This window comes from Dermacentor variabilis, chromosome 1, assembly GCF_050947875.1.
Source record: "Dermacentor variabilis isolate Ectoservices chromosome 1, ASM5094787v1, whole genome shotgun sequence".
Taxonomy (NCBI): Eukaryota; Metazoa; Arthropoda; class Arachnida; order Ixodida; family Ixodidae; genus Dermacentor; species Dermacentor variabilis.
The window spans coordinates 119,751,678-119,765,845 of record NC_134568.1 but is presented as its reverse complement, the minus strand read 5'-3'; the positions used below and the strand labels follow the sequence as shown (position 1 = coordinate 119,765,845).

Below are 14,168 nucleotides of genomic sequence, written 5' to 3'. Positions count from 1 at the left end.
CAAAATCATTTCGACGAAAACAGGCAAGCCGGAGGAAGAGGGAAACTATTGTTGAATTCCAATGGCGGAGTCAGAGCAAGTTTTTCTGCTTGTTTCGGAGCAAGTTTGTTCCAATGGCAGAGTGAAGGCGGGAGTAACGTGTTCCAATGAGAGTCGGGGGGGGGGGGGGGGGGGGTTCAGAGCGGGAGACACTCCGTGGAGCAGAAAAAGATGCTCCGCCAAAATCGGCAGAGTGGGCCGGAACTCTGCGTGACGTATTTCCTTTATCACGTTTGTCTGCTGGGAGGCGCCACCGGTCACGACTCGCGAGGAAGCAAAAACTGCTGCACGCTTGGCGAGATATCCATTCCGCACTTTTAAAAACACAGGTGAACGGCGCTGAAGGGACAAGTGACCGGTGCGGCGGTGCTGGGAGCAAACAGCGGAAGGAAATGACAACATGAAAGATATCCTGGGTAACTCGGTGATAGAACTTCCGCTTTCGCTTTGCTCCGGCGGCTCAGGTTGTGTTGCACTCGCGGATCTGGAGGCGTTGCTCTGCGCCAGAGCCGAGTGCTCGCTCGCGGAGTCCGTCGGCTGCTGCGACTCCGCCATTGGCATTCAGCATATGATTGTCATCGACCCGAAATGTTTTGCGGATTTCCGGAGAACTGATTCGCACATTAGTTTGCCCACGCGTCGAGATTACTATTAATCATCCTCGAATTGCGGTCTGCTGGCCTCCTGCTTGACGTAGATGGTGCCTCGACCGCCTCAGTAAGGCGTAATTTCCAGGTTCAGTTACCGGAACATCGCGCATTTCTCTTCGACTGGAAATCTTTTTGAAAAATCCGTACGCGTTCCCTTTGTAACTGCGTGCTACTTTCGAAGGGGTGACTATTTTTCGACAGTAAGATTCTATGAAAAATTTCGCCGCCCCCCATCTCGACGTATTGCAATAAACTTCAATGGGCTAGGATAGCAGGAAATGAGTGCAACATTCGAGAATAACTCGACAAGCGAAAAGCCACGACGAGTACGTCGTGTTTCTCATGTAGCGCTTGGGAAGGGAGGGTAGCTAGGGCCGGCGAGGAGGTTCTTCGGATAGAATTCCGGAAAATTCACGTGCTAATCCCCTTTCAAACTGTTCCCATTTGTGCTGTGAGCTGCATTCTTCATACCCACACCTGCAGGTCTTGGCTGTTCGTGCGTGTCGTACCAGCTGGGCATTTCCTCCTAGTACAGGTGCGATACGCCAACTTGAGAAAATCCCAAAATACCGCGACAAGCGACTCGAACAAGTGCGGGCCCATAAGCTCTTAAAACAAACGAAATTTGCGTGTATGCAAAAAAAAAGGAGCTATAATGTGTGCATGTCTGCACTCATTCCAATGAGTGCGAAAAGAAGAAATGAAAAAAAAAAAGAAAACGCTTTGAGATTTCAATGCAAGCACGTTAAAGAAGAACCGCAAACGGTCGAACTTAATCCAAGTTAATCCGAACTCTCATAGCCCCGTTGTGGTTTTGGGTCGTTAAACCTCACGAATCAATGAATCACTTATTCAAGCGTGCCCATAAAAACAGAAAAATTAAAGAGAAGTATCCACTTGGAAAGAAATGAAGTTGTTCGATAAATAATGAGTGCGAGGTAATCAACGTAGTAAGATTGCGAGGAAACATTACTGACCTTTTGTCGTGTATACCTGTGAGAAGATCGCTGTAAGAAGCCTTTAGTGTGTATAATACATAAATACGATGGTGGTGGTGGTAGCGATGACGATGATTATATTGCACACGCAATAACTACACGGTAACCAACTGTCTCCCTCGCTGTCGTGCAATCTCTGCGCGCTGCATTATTTGTACGCCACAAGCGTCATCATATTTGCCGTCGTCATGTTTCCTCGAAGATTCAAAGCGGGGCGAGCGATGACGTAAGGTCCGTTACAGGTTCGGACAGGAAGTTGGTGAGAGGCCTAGAAATAAAACCTTAAAGAGACAGACTGCAGGGAAAACAGCTGGCTTCATAGGAAACGACCAGCGAAGCAAAGCCTGAGCAGAGTAGTTTTCGGGTGCGAAAGATGAAAAAGCAGAAACGGCAATGCGTTTTCGTTTTTTTTTTTCTCTCTCTCTCCTTTCCTTGCCGATGCATGCTGGGCGAGCAACGGTGCGCATCAGCGTTTCTGCTATAGCGGCCGCCGACTTGCATTGCTGAGCGAGCGAGCTTTTCACGGTTGGCCAACGTGCCGTTTTAAGAACTTCGCAGCACATAAGCGGCCGCTCGCTTCGGTAAGCCGTCTGCGGAGTGTGCAAGTAAGTGAGGAAAGAAAAAAAAAAAGCACGGGAGCGGAAAAACAGATGCAGAAAGGACGTCATCCGTGGTAATCTTCGCATTTGTTAAAAAGAAAAAAGTACTGAAGAAAAGATGGAAGATAAAGTAGGTTCCGTTTCTTGCGCACGATAATAAATCTAGTGGGCTATTAAGAGGTCTACACGAAACTTGCACCTCAAGCTCTAAAAAATGGAATACAGGTCGAAACAGATTAACAGAGCAGTGTTACCTCGGAAACCAGAAGAAAGGGGTTAACCGAGGAGCCCGATTTTTTATTAGTCATATCATGGGAAGCCAACAAGCAAAGACGCCAAGGACAACATGTGGGAAATTACTTGTACTTACTAATTCAATGAAAGGAATGATAAATTAATGGAAATGAAAGTGGATGAAGAAACAACTGGCCGCAGGGGGGGAAAGACCCCAGGCCTTCGCATTCCGCGTGCGATGTTCTACCAATTGAGCTACCGCGGTAGCATGTGTGGGTTTATTGATCAGTTGCTTTCACCCAAAAAGCTCACGTACTCGTGACGCCTGCGGCAGAAAGGATGTTCCACATCCGCCGCCAACGTTTGTGATTGGTGGCGCTGGCTAACACTGCCAAGGTTAGCTGTAGTAGTAAAGAACATTAATACACAAGAAACTAGATGGAGAAACGACGCCGCGATAGCTCAATTGGTTAGAGCATCGCACGCGTAATGTGAAGACGTGGGATCATTCCCCACTTGCGGCAAGTGGTTTTTTCATCCAGTTTCATTGCCATTAATTTATCATTTCTTTAATCGAATTAGTAAGTACAAGTAATTTCCCCTATGTTGTCCTTGCCATCTTTGTTTGTTGGCTTCTCATGATATGACTTGGAAACCAGACAATTTCACACCTCTCCACCACCGGTGCGGAAATAATAATAATAATAATAATAATAATAATAATAATAATAATAATAATAATAATAATAATAATAATAATAAGCGAATAATAAGCGATGTATCGCATAACGCGCAAGAGGTAACATGGGCTTACCGCATTGATCTTTATCTACAGATTAAAAGAGAGAGACAATTTTGATTGCACCGTCCCGGCCCCAAAGCTATGACGTGTTTCCTATGGGCCAATTAGTGGAATATTGTCGTTCGGAGCAGCTATAGCAGGCAATTGAACCCGCAACAATGTAACAACGGAGGCGAACACGTCTGTAGGTATAGCTGTATAGGTACAGATATATTTACACATACCTAGGATCGATGTCACGCACGCGAGGAGAAAACTCCGGTGTTCCTTGTGGCCGCGCGCACGCGCATGGTGTAACTGAAATCATTCTCGAACTTGGTCGAGACCTTTGCAAGAGCCATACGCAAAAACATCGAGCAAGCGAGAGTACGCCGCGGTAAATTTTGCTGCGCGCGTTTTCGCTCTCTCTCTTCCTCGTGCGTGCACATCAGCGCGCACATGCGCGGTTCGTCTAAACACACGGCGCGCGAGGGAGCACGAAACGCGCGGCGGAGCGATGATCTTATGCCGCGCCGTGTGCGCGCTCTGTTTGCGCGAGCGATTGTGTGAATCACGACCGCTGAGTCACTGATTCAATCCGCGCTCGGATCCCGTCATTTATTCGGCTTTGGCCCACCCCGCGCCGCCGCCTCACGACCGACCCTGCTCTGCATGCAAAACCGATTGGGCAGAAATTACGAGCCGGCTCCGGCCGCCACTGCATGCATACAGCGACGTGGCCGTGCGCGAGAGAGATTTTTCTTTCGGATATGCGCGCGCGCGCGGTTGCATATCATTTATCGGGGACGCACAAAAGGTGTTCCTTCGCTCGCGCCACGGGTCTCGGATCGCTGCGGGCCGGCGAGGAATATAAAATTACTCCGCGCGGCCGGCGGTGACTGAAGAAGAAACGCCGGAGTGATTTGAATACAGTCATTCGGCGGCCGCTTCGATATGCGCGTTATGTCTCGCGTGTTTGACGAAAACGCCGATGGCCTCGATCCACGGCTATCGCACTTGCGAGAAACGTGACTGGACACGCCCACAGGGCCGATATGTATCTTGGTTAGCACGCTTGAGCATGCGGCGGGACTTCTTTCCTTGATTTCTTTGTTTAATACGCGCGGCTACCCGCCGACATCTATTGCGTATAGAAACTTTCTGGAGAAATGACAACAGCGCCAAAACACACAGCCTACAGCGAGCGCAAGAAGTGAAGTGGGAGAGGCGCGATAACCATTCGCCGTGACGTCTCCACTGATCGTTCATCGCGAGGCAAGAGTGTCCGAGATGTGAAAATGCCCAAATGCGCATGCTCCCTGTGACTCGGCATACTTGCGATCGAGACCAGAGCCGCGCACATTCCCTAGCTTAAGTCGACAAAGTTCGGCGCGTGACATTCAGACGAACGACGCCGGAGTGTGGGTCGTTAATTCTAATATCGTATAATTTGCTTCCTTCCCCAAGCGGCCAGTGACGCTGATGCAAGGGTGATAAATTACAGTTGTAAGTTAGTTAAATTATGGGGTTTTACGTGCCGAAACCACTTTCTGATTATGAGGCACGCCGTAGTGGGGGACTCCGGAAATTTGGACCACCTGGGGTTCTTTAACGTGCACCTAAATCTAAGTACACGGGTGTTTTCGCATTTCGCCCCCATCGAAATGCGGCTGCCGTGGCCGGGATTCGATGCCGCGACCTCGTGCTTAGCAGCCCAACACCATAGCCACTAAGCAACCACGGCGCGGTAGCTCGAAGTTAAAGCGTCTAGTAGAACTTTCAAGCCGGTGCAAGGGGCATACAGTGGAAAGCAGTTTTGTAGTGTGCGTTTCGAACAGACATGGTTACTGAAAGCCGTCATCTTGTGGCTTTTATGCGATGTAGGCCGGTTTTAAAGCGAAGCGCTCTTTGCCTCTCCATTCGGCTTTACCACTGCTGCTGCTGCTGCGGCTGCTGCTGCTGTCCGGCACACCGCGTCGAGGGGTGGTTCGAAGGAGCCTGGCAGAGAAGAAAAGAGACGTCAGGTACTCGTTTGGACCGAACCGCGTCGACTGTGCACAATGCCCTCTGGAGCTCTGCGGTTGTCGCCACATTTGCCTCTTGACAGCTGCAATTATCAGCACCTGCACCAACCTTCAAGTCCAGAGGGAAGCTGGAACGAATGGAAGAGAGGAGGAGGGAGAGGGAGCATCGATTGGGTAGAACCGACGCAGTCGCGAAACGATTGAACAGCCTTGTCGCTCTTCGCTCGCAGTTCCCGTGCAGATACAACGGGGTGGGGGGGGGGGGGAGTATGTGACGTTAGAAGGCAAGGAAATGCTGGATAAACTTAAGTTCAAGGATAAACTTAAGGGCGGTGCGCTTCTGCTATTTCTGAAAAATAAAACCATGTAAATATGCCTAGTGGACAACTTACACATGACGTGCAGAAGCCGTTCTGCAGAAGCCGTGCCGTGCAGAAGCCGAATTAAAGCGCAATGCAGGGTCCAGGCGACGCAACGAAGCGGTCGCACGTCAAATGAACACTTCTGTGCCCGCCGCGATAGTTTTGCGGGTACGGCATTGCTCGAGGTCACGGATTTGACCGAGGCAGCCGCATTTTGACTGGGGCGAATAAAAATGCTCGCGCACTTTGATTTAGGTACAGATGAAAGAAAACCACGGTGCCAAAATTTAATCCGGAGTGTGCCACTACGGCCTGCCTCATAATCAGATTGTGGTTTTGGCACGTACAGCTCCATAGAAGAAGAATTCAAGTTTAATGCTTCTGCCATGATGCTATGTGCAATGTGAGGCAATGACAACGCTCAACCCTCTCAGAGGTTATGAAATATGGCGCACAAACAACGCCTCAAGAAAGCACCTCTCCTTTTGTGTTTTGTGTACTACGCGGGCAAACAGCAGTGATGCACGCAAGGTAACGTTTAACATCAACTCACCACTCTCGTGTTGGACAAAGCATGCACACACATTTTCACAAATATTTTTTTCCCGGCCCCGCGATGTTGTTTGAGTGAGGATATACGCACAGTATTGGAGAGAATAAATTTTCCCAAACTCTTACTACCACGACAACAATTACGACACGGCGATGACCGCGGCATGATCATGACACTTCGTTAGCTGACACATGGCCTCCTAGTCTGGGTAGGTCGCGCCGCCCGATCTCGGAGGCCGTGACTGACATTTTAGTGAGCAAATCTTTGGTAGGTGACGCTGAGAGGGACCGCGGCATTGAAAGCCGCGCTGCGAACGTCTGAAACTGCCGAGCGCGGAAGTTTTGTTGCGGCGCGGTTTTTATGCTTTTTATTACATGCTCCATGAGGCAGAAAAGTTGGCGTTGGTCCGCAACGAGTGGTAACAAAAATCAATGTGACGTCATCGGTGTTTTGTGTGACGTCAGTCAGAAGGCAGTAAATGGTATAACAACAGTTGTAATTGTGGGTAATTAATGTGAAATAAAGTGAGTTAAGATGAATTAGAGTGAAATGATGTCAGAGCAAGTTATACTCCGGAGGGGGACCGGAGCGTAACTTGTGTAAAACAGGACTCCCCCTCCGGAGTTTTCCGAGGGAGACAGAGCCCCCCCTCCCGAAGCGATGTCGAATCCTACCCTCCGAGCACCTACCTAACGCGTCAATGCCAGAGTTTTGTCACCCACGTCATCTGAGATTTCTTTTGACTTGCCTCGCCCTTGTCACTTGATATTTTATTGTGGCTAAACGCTTAGTGCATCATTGTCGGCGCGGACGTGCACGGATTTTAATTCATACTTTCGCTTTATTTCTGCAAATCCTGATAATAGGAGGACAAGCGCATTAGAAGTACCAGCGGCGGCTGCCTCAACCGCATTTTCTCACTTCAACGTTGCTTTGAATTTCCACTGTAAACACCATTTATATTTAAACACAATATATTTAATTGCATACACAGCACAAAGTTTATTATGTTTTTTTTAAAGAGAAGGAGGTAGCCAACTAACAATTATTTCTAAACGTATGGATAGCTTATGCCTAGAGAATGAATATGTTGCTTTATGTTCACCTGGCTTCAAAATGCTTTGCGTGCTTTTTTGACCCTCAAAAAACCTGTAGACTTCAGTGGCCCCTTCGGCAGAGTCTTTTGTCAACGGCGTGTGAAATGCAAGTGCATAATGTGTGTCTGAGTATCGCTTCTCTTGCCAGTAAGCAATGCTAACAACTCATGAAAAAAAAGACACTTCTAATAATTTACAACATTTATGAGGCATGTAAACATTGTCACTTGCATGCAGAGGTCATAAATATATACAGGGTGTCCCAACTAGCTATCATGCACCAAGATTTAAAAAAAAAAAAAGGGCAATGCGTTACCCGAAGAAAACCTAGTGCATATTGTTTCCAATACAGTGGCGTGGTTGCCAGTAATTTTTTTCCTTACTGAGATGTAATTAGGTAAGTGCAATTAATTGTGTAACTCGAGACGTACTATGCTAATGAACAAAGTATCAATGAGGCATTTGTAGGCACAGCCAAGGGACATCTAACTGCGGTATTTTCAGCGACGTACTAATTGCGTAAAAAGTTTTTCCGACTGACAAATAAACCCTGCGAAACATGGAGAATACCACGTGACTGCACTCCCACTCGGATCGCAAAGCAGCGCCCTCGAACAGGCTCCCTCTGAGTTATACAGAACGAAATAAAGCAAATAAAAAAAAACATCATGATGGAGCTAGTGCCTTAGCTGCAGCGCTCCGGCCGAAGTAAAACGTCGCGTTTGGTGCTAGTTGGAAACAAGCTGTGAAAGCTGTTGTCTGAGCGTACGGATGGTTTTTTTTTTTTACAGCGAAAGATGTATATGACTAACCTTCCGTAGTTTTTTTCGGTGTCCGGCAACAGAAACGGACTTAGCGATTTATAACAAACCCATACGCAATGGGTTTCATTGTATGCTTTGTGTGTGATCACGTACGGGTGCAGTGCGGCGACGCAGATGTCAAAATGCGGAACAGATTAGAGCGCTCGCCGCGAACGATAGCGTGGCGTCAATGTTATCGCAGTATATAAGCAGGAGAGGTATCGGCGCTAAAAACAGTTGAGTTATCAATGGGGTGGACACGTATAGTTCGTACATCCGAAGAACAACATGCGTACGAGGAGCGCCGGAGGGAACAGCAACGAGAATGTAAATGGCGCCGGCGTGAAACGATCACCGACGAATAACGTTCCCGCGATGCTGAACGAACAAATGACAACCATTCCACTCTGTGAAGATGGAATGGCAGCGAAAGCACTTTGCTTTTCGTTTGAGAGTTTTGACTGTCGTCAGCTTTCGGTACCATTCCATCTTTACAGAGTGGAATGGTCGTCATATCTTCTTTCTTTCTTTTGCCACAAAGCCTATTACCACAAAAGCGAATTGACAACGTCAGTGCAAAGGTTTAAAGGTGCGTATTGTTTCGTCCCTGTCGCCATGTCTCCCTCCAATGAGCAGAAGGAAAACACGATCCTTGCCTTGGGAGCTGCAAATGGAAACAAGAGGAAGGCCGCAAATATATATATTGGCCATGGAAGCGTGGCGGTAGACCAAACGCATCGACTATCATCAGAAATTATGAAAACCTGAGAAAAACCGGCAACTTTCAGAATCAGCGGCGGAGGATTCCATGTTTGAGTCCTAGCCTACGCACGGATGTTCTATCATTATACCTTTTTTTTTCTCCAGATAAAAAAAGAACTGAAAAAATATGGGGGTTAGCCCGCACCACCTTTAGGTATAACGGGCATAAAGCCAAATCTAAAATAAATGAATAGGGGCTACAATAGCAGACGAAAGCATTTGCGGCCTCAAACCCTCATGCTAGCGGGTGGCACGTCGCTGCCCAGGTACCAGTTTCCAAGTCATCAAATCTTAGGATTATAAATGACTCTGCTATTCACCCGTACCACCATAACCTGCACCAATGCTTGGAAGATAGGGACCTGCAGAATCGTCTAGTTTCTCCAATTGAGTCCTCTCAAAAGCCGATGAGTCACCGGACGTTTTTTGAGCAACATCATGTGCACAGATGAAGCCAATTTTCACAGAAACGCCCAGGTAAATTTGCATAATGCAAACTATTGGATGGATGGATGGATGGATGGATGGAAAAACTTCATTGAGAGTCCTATTGGACTGATTACAATCCACACTGGAAAAGCGCAATCGGCACCAGTGCCAGTGGTCGTCCAATGTGGGGTGCGGAATTTTCGCCTGTGCTATAATCGGTCCCATCTTCTTCGATTACACACTGACTGGACAGCGTTACGTGGACGAAATTCTTGAGTAGTGGTGGATGAGTTTCTGAGCGAAGTCCCGCTGTCATGTCTTCCACTTCTGTGGTATCAGCAAGATGGGGCACCAGCACACAGCAGCAGCCGAGCACGAAACTGGCTGAATGCGACTTTTCATGCGTAATAGATTGGAAGCCACGGGCCTCTAAATTGGCCGGGTAGGTCACCTGACCTCTCTCCACTCGATTTTTCTTTGGGTTTATGTGAAAGATCGTGCTTACATGATCGATACGGACGTCAGATTAGCTCAAGACAAGGATAACGGATGTTTGCCGTAGGAGTACAGCGTCGGTCATGAAGAAAGCAACTGAAGATGTGATAAAGCGGACTCAGTACTGCGTAGCTGCAGAAGGAGATATGTTCGAGCACGTCCTCTAGGCAGCAGCTGGTGTTCAACGGCGCTTACGTATTCGTAGATAATAAGGTCACACTGAAATCTGGTGTTCTTTTTTTTTTTTTTTTTTTTTTGTGCAGGCGGCCCGATTGCCGATTCGGCTCATTTAGAAGTTGTATATTTACTTTCTTGAACGCATCAGAGTGGCCTTTTTCTTACACGTGGGCCGCTTCCCGGTCTGTTTATTTCGCTTTTATTTTGTGCCACGAACCTGTTTTTGCAGCACGTATATACTGTAATGAAAAATAAAACCGTCATTTTAATTTGACTTTGGACCGAAGCAAGTTTCTGTCGCGAAATATACTTTCGCGCGTGCTCTATCGATTCGGGGTGAGCAAAGCCGAGATTTTGAAACATTGTATGCCTATTGCATAGCTTTTCGCGTTTCGTGCACGGTCAGAGCGGCGCTTCGGCCGCGTTATCAAGGGGCTGTTGTAATCAATGTGATCAGTCGGCCTTGAGAGACGGATAATAAGTGTGACGTAGAAATGAGAGGAAGGAATAGCTGCAAAGCCGCGAAACTTGCTGCAAAGCCGCGAAACTTGCTGTTGGTGCTCCTTCCGTACCATTATCGAGGTGATGCGCTGTCTCTTCGGGTTTGCGACAGGCAGTGCAGTTGCGTTCAATCAGCTTATTTGAGTGTGCTGCTTTATGATGCGGGTGGGAGCGCAGTCACGTGGTATTTTTCACGTTTCGTGAAGTTTGTTTGACGGTCTGAAAAAATTGCCCACAATTGGTACGTCGCTGAAAACACAGCAGTTGGATATCATTTGGGGACGCCTGCGGGTCCCTACAAATGTCTCATTGACACTTTAATAATTAGGACAGTACTTTCCGAATTAGATAATTCATTGTAATTGTCGAATTAAATCTCAGTAAGGAAACAATTACTGGCGGCTACTACACTGTACTGGAAACAATATGCACTATAGGTTTGGTTCGAGTAACGCAAGTGCTCTTTTTTAAATGTCTTGGTGCATGATAATTGGGGCACCCTGTATAATTCAGTCAGCAAACGAAATGAGGCAAGCCGGATTCACTCGAAATCAGAATCAACAGCAGTGATGCGCAGCAGCGCTTATACTCGGAGTCATGGAAAAAGAAAAAAAGAGGGAGAGAGAGAGAGATAGAGGCTGCAGTTTCGCCGGAAAGGCGAAGCAGTATTGGTGATAGCGAAGTATACGACAATTACACGAAGGTAGATTACACCACCGAGAGACGCCAGATTCTTGGTGGTGCGAGATCACTCAGGCTGTGAAATTAAACCGTCTCCTACTATGACGTCTTGTAAATTCTCATATAAGGCCGTCACTTCAGTGAACGCTTCTTCGAAGTCACACGAAGTTATTTATATATATATATATATATATATATATATATATATATATATATATATATATATATATATATATATGTGTGTGTGTTGGTTTCGGAACGTGGTCGGGCCCCAGCCCTCCATCACCCCCCCCCCCCCCGCCCACGGACAAATGAAAACGTTTCCGCATATGGCGGGGAACGTTTTGTTTTTCTTAGTCTTCTGGTTTACGAAAGCTGAGGACGCGATGACGTTCGTCAACATAAAAACAACAGCGTTAGCGGCGGCATAAAGACAATGACCACGGCGCAAGACATGCGTGATAGACGGGTGGATAACCCAAACACAGTTTGGAGCCCAGTACTGGAATGGCCGCAGTAAAATCTAAAAAAAAAAAAAAAAACACTATTGGTGAGCTCAGTTAACGAAGCTTGTCAACGAATACGCCCCGTCGCGCGCGGCCATCTTTCTCGTACACGCCATCCATATTCACGCCTCTGTCGCGCAGACTTCAAACTGCGCACCCGGCGTCAGTTGCCGCACATCGGTACGCAGCGCGTGCTAAGATGCAGCGGCGGCTCGCGAGCAGATCGCATCGATGGGACCGCCGTGTGTACTCGTGCTCCGCTGCCTCCGCGGGCCGTTCCAGGACCGGCGCCGCGTCTCGGACAATTGTGCCGAGCGGTTTCGCGGCCAGCCCCGCCGCGCTCCCGCAGCCGGGTCCTCGTCGCGTCGGAGAGCGCGCGGTTTCAGCTCCCCGCGGCGAGGCCTCCGCGCTTCTAATTTTAAACGGCGCGCTCCGCTGCCGTGCCGCCCCAAAGATGTCGGTGCGGTGGGCTCGCGCGTGGCGCGCCCGCGGCTATTTCGGGCAACGGGACGCCGCGCCCACCGCCGGGGCACTTCGCCGAAATCAAAGAGGCGCCTCCGATCGCCCAGAGCTCCGCTTCCCTCCCGCACCACGCTGTGTGCAAGGCGGTATAAGAGGGGGTGGGGGTTTCGAAATAAAACACTGTGTCGCCATCTCGAGCGCGTGCATGAACTTGGGCGCCCGGTGTTTGTGCGCGTGGGTCGCACTTGGGGGAGACTCGTCCCCGCCGGCGGGTCGGAGAAGCCGCGGTATACTGAGCCGCAGACGCGCAGCACGACTGCGCATTCTGCTCGACGACGGGAAAAGGGCAAGCGCCAGGCTGCAGCGCGGCGGTGTAGCGTACAAGCACGCTGACTGAGTTTCGACTCGTAGAACGATCGGTCTCGCACTCGTCGTCTGACGGAACATTGTTGCGCTTGCGGACCTGCGCCATACATCGTCTCAACCTCGAGCGCTCAATCGGAGCAGCGAACGTGCGTGAGCGTACAGTAGCGATGAAGTTACATCCGGCTTGCGGAGCTGTGCGCGCGCAGCTACTGATGGCGTATTAAGCACCTGCGTGTAAAATGTCTACGTCTGTATAAGATGCCACCTACCAGCTCTTATGTGGAATTTAGTCAGCGCAATGAACTACACGAGCATTGAATCGTCTGTCGTATATACAGGGTGTTTCACGTAACTTAAACCAAGGATTTTAAAGGGACACTAAAGGTTACCAGAAAGTCAAGTTAAAGTGGTAGAGCAATGTTCTAGAACGACTAAGGCGTCAATCTAATCGCGAACAGAGCTTTAGTAACCGAGAAATTGAGGTAAATGCATGACACGATTTGAGACCCCCCAGCGACATTCCGGTACTAGCCCGATGACGAAAGCACTCCTCATAATTTGTGTTACTAATACTCAACTACTCGTATTGAAAATATCATTTCATTCGATTATAAGACGGAAGAAAATGCTACTTGTCTACGTCTATTCGATTCTAAGAAAAAATAACATTTTGACGTTACCCTTCTGTAGTATGGGTGGTCGAAAGGTTTCGTTTTCGCTCGACTCTGCGCCGCGCACGCTTTGGAGTTTCAGTAGTTTCGTTATCGCGTCGTGCTGTGCGGGTTCTGCTGGCTCGCGAAACTTTCATTTCGAACAAGCAGCGAGAATGTCACGTCCTTGTGATGTTGTGGTGGGAAGCCCTCGTTGCTTTCCCGCTCCGGAGAGCCGGTGTCGAGGCCGCCGTCGTATTACGCAACGACGCCGGCAGCGCGAGCCCTCAGCAGCCCGTCGCGCTCGTCAGTGCTCAAATCGCTGAAGTTGAGCCCAGCATAGCGAGCCAATCTGTCGTTGTCAGGGACAATTGTGACGAGCGTCGAAGTTTGCGTCATAGAATAAAGTACCAGCTTATGGTCGCGCGTTTCTCCTTCCGCTAGCCACCATACTCTCGCTTTCGCTCTGCTGTCGGCTCTGTCTTGGCTCTGTTTCTGGCCGCGCGTTTGCGTTTTGCGCAGAAAAGCCGTAGCGCCGTCTGCGGACGCCGTTCTACTCACCGATGGCGCAACGTCACCATGAGACCATGATGTCAGTACTCCTCGATCGGAGGGCGGGCGATTTGAACTGCGCTAGAGGTACGCGGACGCTTCAGAACGCATTTTCTCCTAAAATAAGTCTCTCCTTGGCACGAAACAAGCGTTTCGAGGTTTCTGGGATGGTATTTCAACAGTCCACGTTCATTTAATAGTAACCTTTAGTGTCCCTTTAAAAAAGAAGTGGTTAGCCGCAGCTGAATGAAACAAATCGGATATGGAGCTCCTTAGAGTATTTTTTTTATATATTCCGCTTAATTGGTTAATTACTAAGATGAAGTATGCAAAATTTTTAATATTCATTTTAGGGCCAAGTGCGTTTTGTTACGTTGTAGAGGGGATGCTGAAATGACCGATCCAATTGTTTGTCGCAACGTATTGAAGCGCTCTCAACAGTAATTC

The 14,168-nt window shown here is 48.5% G+C and overlaps 1 protein-coding gene and 1 non-coding gene across 3 annotated transcripts in view; both read left to right on the top strand.

Annotated features, from left to right (window-relative positions):
- The window catches only part of Tet (Ten-Eleven Translocation (TET) family protein), a 214,941-nt gene that overhangs the window by 19,182 nt on the left and 181,591 nt on the right, over window positions 1-14,168 (top strand). The window lies entirely within an intron of this gene.
- On the top strand, window positions 2,972-3,044 carry TRNAT-CGU (transfer RNA threonine (anticodon CGU)). Its single transcript has one exon. It is a non-coding gene; the product is annotated as a tRNA-Thr (tRNA).